The sequence below is a fragment of the Egretta garzetta genome, unplaced genomic scaffold, assembly GCF_000687185.1.
Source record: "Egretta garzetta isolate BGI_Z169 unplaced genomic scaffold, ASM68718v1 scaffold345, whole genome shotgun sequence".
NCBI classification, from domain to species: domain Eukaryota; kingdom Metazoa; phylum Chordata; class Aves; order Pelecaniformes; family Ardeidae; genus Egretta; species Egretta garzetta.
Window position 1 is genome coordinate 156,964 of NW_009259692.1, and position 10,979 is coordinate 167,942.

Sequence of the window (10,979 nt, forward strand, 5' to 3'; positions counted from 1 at the left end):
GGAATAACCAATCCTCCTCTCCCTGCTTGCAGCAAATCCCTCATATATACCCACTTTCTCACTCATTTAGAAGAGCTCTTACCCTTAGCAAACGCAGTTTACACCCTCAATTTAGAAGTTAATACTTGATGTCTTTTATAATTGCACCCACTAGGTTGTCCCAAACAAGTTTCATTTCTACTAATTGAAACAGGAGCTTAGAGGGGACCAACACTTGCGATCAAAGAACCAGACAGGTAGCTGCACTACCTCATGTTAACAGTAACAGAGTCCTCCTCGAAGGGACTTTTCCCTTTCATCCCCTCAGCAGCAGAAGTACTTGGTAGGTTCACACTTACCCCTGCCAGTTCTTGTTGAATAGGAGCAAGCTGGGCTTCAGAAGCGGGACTCAGGGTAGCACTGACTGAGGCAACAGCGGGAGCAGGGTGCTCAGAGTCGCGCTCACCAGCTGGTTCTTTGCCACCCAGACCATGGCGGGGGGGCTCAACCTCTCCCTGGGGGTCCTCGCCTGAATCCGACAAACCTTTTTGCTCTGCAGGGGACTGGGAGCAAAAAAGACAACGTCCCTTCAATGCAAGGCTGCAACATGAGAGAGCAGTCGCCCTAGCGAGAGGATCTGCTAATCCCTTTTTAAATTCCACTGCCTTCACAGCATGGCAGAAGGAATTGCTTGCTGCGGAGACACCAGTTAGAACACGCATAAACCAGGTCACAGAACCTGCTGACTGAATTGGCTTCCCCTCCCATAAAAACCATCAGTTGGAACAAAAGCACTTTTTTGAAAGTTAACTAAAAATTGTCAGTGTCCCCAGCAAAAGAGCCATGGGGTTGTTGGGGTTTTAACTCCTCCTTCTCTCACGGCCTAAAGGACAGCTAATTGCTTTTACCCCCCCATTCAGACAGTAATTGCCTGTTTAATTTTTATGTAAGTAACTGCTTCCTCAGACCACATCTGAGGGAGGTGGGGTATAAAATTCTCCACAGAAATTCATTATTATAACGTTCACACAGACACAATCCTTTCATATTCATCTGATGGTGAATTATTGGAGAAGCAACAGCAATGTTTTCTTTCGTAAATTAAAAAGTTTGCATATCTATTTCAAGGAGGGGACTGACAGGATAATTAGTGCACACTAACGGGATTTGATATTTGCTGAGCTTCTGCCACAGACTCTTTACATTTCTTCACATCATTTAATGCTTCAGGTCCCCACTTGCAGAACAAAAATTAAGCGTTACCGTATTCTGCACACATCTGAAGGATGAAAGAGTTACAGGCTTTGAGCCTGAACAACTGTATTGTGATAAAGGACTACATTTAGTCCATGGATAACATGCAGGCCAAGGACATTCTCCCAGCTGCAACCTGTGGGCCAAGCCTCCTGGTGTCTTAGGTGAAGGATCTGGAGAATGAAGCAGTTAGGCGAAGGTGTCACTAGGAAGCACGTAACCTCAGCTTGCTCTCAGAAAGCATTCAGTAGAATGAAGAGAGACTGAAAATGCTCATCATTGCCCAGGCCCATGCAAAACAGAGTAAACAGCAATCTCAGAAATAAACAGCAGCTTTTAAATAAAGGCCCAGAGTTCTTCAGCTATGACTTGGCCTGTGCTCAAACAGCAGCAATCATTAGAAGACAGCAATACATGCAATTTTATCAGCGGGTTCAGTTCAGTGAAGTTACTCAAGTCTTAATCTTCCAAGAAATTACTATCATTAAGGCTGAACGAAGTCAAAAATATATTTAATGGGGATAACGCTATGTCAGGTAAAGCTGGAGGTGCTGGATTTTTGTATTTTCAAAATTATCTGGCTTGAATGTGAAGCTGTTACTAACAGCCCCAAACACGAACTTAAAATCCCACAGAATGAGAAAGAAGAGTTAAAGAAAGATTTTGTTTGTTGCCAAAAGTTAAACCAAGCCTAGCACTCTGCTACTCTTACCTCTTCGGCTCAGAAGAACAGCATGAAAAGGCTACCTGGAACTGGCCACAGCACTTACAACATACATGTGTTATTCGTAAATAAAAACAAGGGATAAACACCTCAGTCCTCCACTTGACATTTCATACCCATTACTCCTAGTCCCTTTTTTATACTAAGCCTCACTTTCACAATTAACAGCTTTCCAAACATCACTCAAACCGTTTTCTTCCCCTCCAAGGGGAGACAGCCATAAAAAAAGTGCAAGAATTAAGTCACGAGTTACCTGCATCACACTAACCACAACTGCAGTTACGCAAGGAGCAGCACTGAAGATCTGATTTTTTTTTTGTACCCCAAATCCTCCCCATGTACCTCACAACACAAACCTCTCCCCCATGCCTCTTCAAGCCTGCCAGACCTTCCCCGGCCATCTGCGGGGCCAGAGGTGGTTCATCTGCACCAAGCAGAGCCGGGCCATGAATACAGCAGCAGCTCACCCTCTGCAAGGGAGGGAATGTGGGTCTCGCTGATCCAGCCAGGTTTCTAGTTTTCAGGAGACATGCAGAACAGTTTCAACATTCAAACCTCTGTTGTTATCAGAATCTGCAAGCTTTCAGCTGGGTGATCAGAAGAGAACCGGCAGCATAACCAACTTTGCTTGGCTTCCTAGCTGGAAGACTTCCCCACTCATCCAGTGGTCTGGAGAGCCAGACCAGTCCAGAAGAGATGGCTGCAGTGGGGCTGAACAGAACCCAGACCCAGCCCAACTGCTGTACGGATGGAGACAACCCCGCCGTTATGCAGCCTCCAACTGATGGAGACAACCCTGCCATTACTCACACAGCCTTTGAAGAACTGGGGCGGGGGGAGACAGGACCCTAAAAACCACAGCAGGGCAAGTGCTGAAAGCTATAACCAGAACAGTACTAGGAAATGGGGATGGGGAGACAGGGAGACCATCCTTATCAACAGCCAGAGTGAACCTCGGGATGAGCTAAGCATCGCCAGGGATCTGGAGGCAACAGGGAATGATTAGGAAGCTGTAGACAGACCGAGGCTGAAGACAACTAAGAAGATTCAGCATCCTTAAGAAGCAAAGTAATGCATAGGAACAGGGTACAGAAGTGTTTCCACATAAAAATAGCTAAATACCTTATTGTTCTTCAGCCATAATACACAGAATTTGGAGGGAGAAGAAGGAATATAACCACAAAATCATGAGTGGCATAAGATGGCAACACAGTGACTCCCCCAGAGCAAGAGCTGGAAGGCATGAAATTAAACTAGGCTACAACAGGTTCAAAAAAGCAACACAAAACTGAAGGAGACAGAAAGCCCATCCTGCTGAGCCCCTTGTCAGAGGATCACGCGGCCGGCAGCAGCTTCGCATGCTTGGATTCAGCAAGCGGTTGGAGAAATTCAAAGAAAAAAAAAAAGGAGCCTTACCAGCAATTTACACTGACTTCTACCTACAGATCATAAAATTGCCAGTGATGCAAGAACATTCAGTGCACACTCATGCTATATACTTAAAACTGGAAGAGACAATAAATAATTTTGCAAGTAACTCGTATCAATAGTGTAGAACATTCCAAAGTGGGTTAAGCACACGTACATCAGATTTTAGTAATTCTTATAATATGTGGCAAGTATTTTAAGAAGTGAAATAAGCAAGGTAAGCTTCTGCTTAAATCTGATTTTTGTCCTGAGCAAAACTGGAATATGTGCTCCAAGACTCAGAAAAGAGACAAACCAAAAATGACAATTATTGCCAATCACCCCTTCTATGCAGAAAAATCTGATGCCAAGATGAGAATTTCTTGGCCAGGCCGATACATAAAATTATATTTAAAAAATACCAAGATATTAAATGAATCAAAAACTACTGCAAGTTTCAGAATTTTGTGAATAGATGTGGTTTAAGACATGGAAGACAAAAACCAGCAAAGGCCTCAAGGATTTGTCAAACCAAAACTGCTCCAGACAGAGGTTTCTACAGCTGTTCTCAAAAAAGCACATACCAGAGAAACAGCAAGCTCATTCGTGTTAGTCTTCAGCCACGCTTACTACTGAAAGCGTTTTCTAATCTCTTCATAAATTCTGATCCAGGCCCTTGTTCAAAGTTCTTTGGAGCTGGTGAAGAACAGTTCATGCTCTTCCTTCCTGCTGTAATGTTTTGTCTGTGACAACTGGGGTCTCCTTGAGCCTCCTCTGTTCTAGAGGCAACGTTCCTGTAAGTACAGCTCTAGGGAGAACTTGGCAGAAGTCTGTTCCTCTCTCAAATACTAAGGCAAGGATCAGTGGAGAGATTAATAAAGTTAGGAAGCCACCTACACAACCTCATCTTGCTCAGCCAGATCAAACAATCTCTATTTTATTAAAACACAAAACCAACACAGCTTGACTAAATACGTAACAGCCTGCTTGGAGATTTGGCTGCTTCTGCATTGCAGGAAATAAGGAAAGACATGAAGAAATACACAAAAGCTAAGATTAACATGATACTAAACCCACCAAATACAGGCAAGGAAATAAAATTCCTTTTTTATGAAGGCTGGCACAAACACTCCTGGCTCAGCTTTTCCTCCCAATGCTAAGTTGTGCTATTTAGGCCTCCTTTCCTCATTTTCCCCAAACTAGCACCTGTATCCAATGGCCCAAGGAGACTATTCTGGGTTATCTTTTCACAACCTTTACCTGCTTAGAGCTGAGGACAACTCTTGCTGGTATTCTCAGCAGCCTCTGACACCAGCAGCCTCCCTGTGTTCCTCCAAGCTTTGCCTTGCACCACCACCCTCTCCAAATACATTTCTGATTGTTCTTCTAAGCGCAGCAGCGCAGCAATAGTCACAACTATGAACTCTTCAGCACTCATTTCAACCCCCTAAGTATACCACTGACTTACAGCACGGTTCAACTAGCAAAACCTCTTGGCATCTCTGCTAACAATGCTACGAGAGCTTGGGAAAGGAGATATTGCTGCCTCTCCCAACACAAGTAACTGCCTCCATAGTTCTCTCTGCCACCATCCTGAACCTACACGTCATGCCCACAGCACAAACAACATCTTTCTAAGCATCCCCCTCCTCAAATCACCCAAAGCCAGGCATTTCCAAATCACACTACATCAAACCAACTCCTACTTTTCGTATTGCCTGCTCTCCCAACTACAGGGGAATGCCATCTTTCTAATGACTTAAATCACTTTCACAACTCCACATCTATTTTTAAAGCTCCACAGATCTGTCACCAGGGTCCTAACTAACAACTTAAGGGTGTAAATCCCTGTCCACTCCAGAACTAACCCTTGACCTTCAAGACCCAGGTGCCAGTTACCCCTTAAACTCTTTGCATCCTTTTGCAGCACCACTTTGGTATGAGACGTGACCCAAATATCATGTAACTTATCTTCCTTCAGAGCCCTCCTTAAAGCTCGCCACTACCAATTCACCTATAGAAAGCAGTACACCAGCCAAATTAGTTATGTAACAAGACAGCCCTCAGCACCGCCTCTGCCCGGCTGTTAAATCCCCCCAGGGCTGGGGACTCGACCCCTTCCCTGGGCAGCCCCTTCCAGCCCCTGACAGCCCTCTGCTCCAGGCTGAACCCCCCCAGCTCCCCCAGCCGCTCCCCAGCAGCCTGGGGCTCCAGACCCCTCCCCAGCTCCGCTGCCCTTCTCTGGACACGCTCCAGCCCCCCCAGGTCCTTCGGGGAGGGAGGGGCCCAACCCTGACCCCAGCACTCGAGGGGCGGCCCCCCCAGTGCCCAGCACAGGGGCACGCTCCCTGCCCTGCTCCTGCTGGCCACACCACTCCTCATCCAAGCCAGGATGCCGCTGGCCCTCTTGGCCACCTGGGCACACTCCTGGCTCATATTCATGAGTCAGTAATGACTGGAAGACCACCACAGCTCACACTTGCAGGCCAAAGGATGCCACTTTAAAAGCATTTTTAGACAAATTGTTTCTTTACAACACTACTGGTTAAATCTGTTTGAGCTATTATACCTACTTAAAAATGTGTAAATGCAAGAAAGACTTCAGAATACTTTGACCTCAGAAATGCATGTTAAAATTTAACTTCATAAAATGACTTCAAGTAACCCATGGCCAGAAACCATCATGAAATGGTTTTACGGCAGAAGTTAAAATTAGTTTCTGAGCAGAAACACAAGTCTAACAAGTGACAAAAATTAATCGCAGAAAAAGTTGTACATATGAATTGAAATCTTTAATTCAAAAAGGGCTATGGAAAGCACAGTATAATTCACATGTAAGTTATTGGAATAGATAATGGAGTCACAGTAATACTCAATGCTTAACATAGCAAGGTTAGGACTTTATGTTGCTTTCAGATCTTCCTAAGCTGATGCAATTTTCCAAGCAGTGTCAGCACGAGAAGCTCCGCTTGTCAGAAAAATGAAAAGCAGTTTATAAACAAGGAAGATATTTGGATCATTCAGGTATTTGCAAGAACTATATTTCACACGTTGTAAAAATAGCTCTCAGAGTTCAGGAGATATGAAAATAATGAAAATGGAAACTTACTCAACAAATGGGGACACAGTCAACTTTACATCCACCATTAATTGGTACCTATCATGAAAATCAGGACAGACTAATCGTCTCTTTCTGTCCATGAAAGAAAACAACCAGAACCTCCTTACTAAAAGTAAAATTAAGAGGCAGCATTCTGAACATCATGCGCTTTTTGTCCCCTCTAAATAAACACGACAAAGCGCAGGTTCTGATGTTTTATTAAACTGTATGAGACTTTAGTTGGAAGAACCAGTTAAAAAATTATTTTCTAGACTAGTATGCATTTTGTCCTGCAACATGCTGAATATTTTGCAGCTTCTAATGGAGAAATAGATGTCTGACACCTTATAAGCACAAACTTGAGTACAGATTTCTAGAAAAATGATGTTCTTTAGCTTGATAGTAGACAGTATTAGCTCCAGGAAAGTCAGTTAAGACCACTGAACAATATCAAGCCGGCTCTAAACTGAGAGGGCCTGGAGACACCGTGACAAAACAGCTCTGCTCAGGGGTGTCCTCTTTGATGTGGAAGAGCACGAGGCAAACATCTAAGCCATCATCATGGACAGCTAACTGAATACACAATGCAATGCCTTCTCCTCACCCTCAGCTCACTGTCAGATTGCTGTGCTGGCGCTGAAAAGCCTCCGTGAACGCTCTGCTTACAGCTCCAGAAGAAAGCCAACTTGACTAGACAGACATTTTGCTAAATTAAAATTGTAATTTACATCATGAAATTATTTTAGAAGTGTGTTGTCAACTATTTTGAAGTTACTTTTGCATTTTCTTCACCACGTCGCTCTAGGAAAAACTCTTCTGTTAATAGATTTTTCCCTGTTAACTTTAATAAGGATAATCTTTTGCAGCAGGCAATGCACTTGCCCAGACACCTTGTACGGAAACAGTAATGGTGTTAACCGTAACACAGAGCTGTTTAGTCTTTCCAAAAAGCACAGTGAAAGGTGTCAACCAGTTTGTAACCCCAGCCACCTTCTCTTAAGTTGATTAAAGGGACACTCAGCAGGCCTGAATGCTAGGCTCTGGTACATACAGCATGTATTAAGTGACTGTTACTTTTGGCTGACAGCACCGTATTCTGACTCCATTACTATTGTAGCAACACTACAAAAAGCAGCTCCTGGCACAAGCAACAAGCAGGCTTTGGCCCTTTATTTAGTAAAATGGCCAGAAGCACAGCACTGATGCTTCCTTCACTCTTTTTCTCCAGTCCCAAATACACACAGTATAAGCTATGAAAAAGATTGTTAACCACGCACATTCCCGTTTTAAGAAAACCGCTCATCTCCATACATTACACAAGATGCCCCAGGTAGACTCGTCATGGTCTGCTTCAAGAAACAAGCCCTGCTCCCCACCAAACCAGACCTATTCCACACCCATACTGACCAGGGCTACCCCCTCTCCAGCACCAATACCACGCAGTATTTACACCAATTCCCAACTCATTTCTAAGCCCTCTGCCTTCCAGAGGCTTGGCTTGCCCACAGGCCTCATCACACATGGTCCCTCCATCCCACCCGAGAGGTTTTCTGGCGATGCCCCAGCAGACACCGTCCTGCACACAGCTGCCCACTCAGCATCACCAGTCCTCAGCATCCTCAGAGGCAGCTGGGAAGACTGAATCACAAATCCCTCTCCCTGGAGCCCTGAATCCTCTCTGCCATCCCAAAAGAGACATTAAGCCTTTAGTTAATATTTTTTACAAGTATTTTCTTGCAACAGAGTGCAGATCTGTCCCACAGCTGTATTGGGTCAGGCTAAGATGGAGTTAGTTTTCCTCCTGGCAGCCCTCAAGTGCTGTGCTTTCTGTTGGCATGCAGAAAGGTGCTGATAACCCGCTGGTGTTTTGGCTACTGCTGAGCAACGCTCACACAGCATCAAGGCTGTGTCTCCAACATTCCCCCCACCACCAGAGGACTGGGAAAGGGGCAAGATCTTGGGAGGGGACATAGCCAAGACCCCTGACCCAAACCAACCAAAGGGATATTCCATACCATATGACATCAGCTCAGATATAAAAGCTAAGGGAAGGGGGAGGAAGGGTGGGCATTAATTTTTTATGACGTTTTGTCATCCGGAGCAATGGCTATGCATACTGAAGCCCTGCTTCCCAGGAAGTGGCTGGACATCACCTGGTGATGGGAAGTAGAGAATAAAATCTTCATAGAATCATAGAATGTTTTGGGTTGGAAGGGACCCCTAGAGGTCATCTAGTCCAACCCCCTCACAGGAGCAGGGACACCGCTAACTAGATCAGGCTGCTCAGAGCCCCATCCAACCTGGCCTTGGTTTGCTTTTGCTACCACACATGGCCTTTGCTTTTGGTTTTTATTAAACTGCCTTTATCTTGACCCATGAGGTTTTTTTCTTTTCCATCTCATTTTCTCCCCGCCCATCCTGCGGGGAGCAAGAGCACGGCTTTGGTGGGTACCTGGTGTCCAGCCAAGTTCAACCCAACACAACAGCCCCACACAGGAGCTTGCACAGCCTAATACTGAAGGCATGCGCTGTGTGCAGGCCACTGGAGGTAGGCACCCTGTGCGGAACCAGAAAGGACAACGTGAAGGAACTTGAGAGCACGAGACCCTGCCAGCTCAGCACAGAAGGGCCAGGCCAGCTAAGAAAGGACACAGGACCACGTTGCTCTGCCTGGGTTGCCCGTTGCTATGATCACTGCCTCCAGACTAACTGTGGAAGCGCTGCCAGATTAAAGGACACCTGGGGAGAAAACTCACCACGGTGCAACTCAGAAGGGACTTCAGGAACCACCTAAGCAACAGCTTAGACTGGGAGCTGTTCCCTAGAAGGAAACAACAGGAGCCAAACTGATAGCACAAACACTAGCGCTGCCTTTGTTCCAAAGTACATGTATACGGTCACTGTAAAGAATGTAATTGGAAGGCACATTTCTAAGAGATTTACTCTAAGATATATTTAATTTGATTAGCTAGTATTAGAAGAACAGATTTAAATCCTTTCCACACTGACAAAAGATTTCAAGCTCCTGCTGAGGACTATGCCTACTAAACCCGTGAGAAAGCTCAAGTCTGGTACTTGTTCCACACCAAAGAAAAGCTACCAACTGCAAAATGGTTCAGTATTTCTATTCAAACATTTGGTAAGATTTTCTGATTGCACAGATAAAAACAATTCAGTTATTCAAAAAAGTGAATCATGTGTACATGAGTACACTTCTCTCAGTTCCCACCAGCTTCAGCTGAAACAAGGGTAACCTTGATTCCCCCCCCCCAAATGTTAGCAGCTTTTCTATTAACAAGGCAGAATTAAACACCACAGTATATTGAAATGCTAATCAATTTCTTTTACTAAAAATATTTTCACAATATAAGAAACTGGAAGGCTGTTTGGAAAAAAAAGTGCAAGGAAAACTACACCCTAGCACTCATCCATAGTATTTTGTGTGCCTGAGTGAGAAGGAATGCAAACTATACTGCACTTGGTCCACATGGCCATGGTTTTCCATTACATCCATTTCAATTTAATAACAATTTCTGCTAAAGGGAAGGTCCTGCTCCTTCCCTCAACTCTCATTTCTCTCCTGAGCTCTACTCAGGCCCAGGATGAGTTGTATCAGCCTCCTGGTTCAACACAAGCTCACCCACAGAACACCTTCCAGCAGGTTACGGCACAGCTCCAACTTACCTCCACGCTGCGTAACTGCTACCGCAGACCCCAAGGCAGGGGACAGGAGCACATGGCAGGGGTAGAGGGACAGGTGAGGGAACAGGATTACCATTTTCCAAGGTAATCAGACACTTCACAGCTGACTAACCAAAGATACGAGATACGTTTAAACATACTGAGGTGAAAAGCAATAATCCAGACCATGGTTTTCTCTGCTTTGCCTTAACTCTACTATCAGAAAAAGAAATTTTATAGTTTTCTCATGCAACTGTCAGCACTCCTTTGCTACCTGTTCCTTTCAAATACAGCTCTGAAGACCCTTTTTCTCCCAGATTTGGTCCATCTGCTGTCTGAAGAGCTACCCATTTCATGCCACCTTCATACATCTTCCCACTTTTAGCCCTCCAGTACCTCTTCACCCTATGCCCATTAATAATGTTAATGCTCTATTCCCCATCTGCAACTTCAAAACAATATAGACAAAGGGTTGCTCATGGTGGAATGAGTCAGGCTACAGAACAAAAACAGACAAAAAACCGTGTATCAACATCTCCTTACCTTCTGTGCTTTATCCTTCTGAAATACAAAGACCGGTGGAGCAATGGCAGGTTTTTCTGTAAAGAGAGAAATCATTGTTTTTCCAACCACATTCAATACTGACTAATATCAAAACGTTATGTTCTATGATGCTTTTACCAACAATGAATCCCTAAAGCAGTTAAATCTCAGTTACGCAAATTGTTTCTACTGGTTCCTGGTGACATGTGATCATAAGAACTTGATCTTCAGACGGAAAAAAAAAGTATTTTAAGAATAACAGTACAACTGATACCTGAAAGCTATTTGCCT

General features: G+C 44.5%; 1 protein-coding gene across 2 annotated transcripts in view; it reads right to left on the reverse strand.

The window, feature by feature from the left end:
- The window catches only part of RANBP3 (RAN binding protein 3), a 42,809-nt gene extending 32,065 nt beyond the window's left edge, over positions 1 to 10,744 (reverse strand). The window contains exons 1-2 of one of the 2 annotated variants that reach the window (XM_035894287.1): positions 10,689 to 10,740; positions 339 to 542 (exon numbers count right to left, since the gene is read on the reverse strand). The gene's annotated coding sequence lies outside the window, so the exon portion shown is untranslated. Of the gene's footprint in view, positions 1 to 338; positions 543 to 10,688 lie in introns of both variants that reach the window. The other variant, XM_035894285.1, reaches the window with a different exon arrangement.
- Between the last annotated feature and the right edge of the window lie 235 nt (positions 10,745 to 10,979).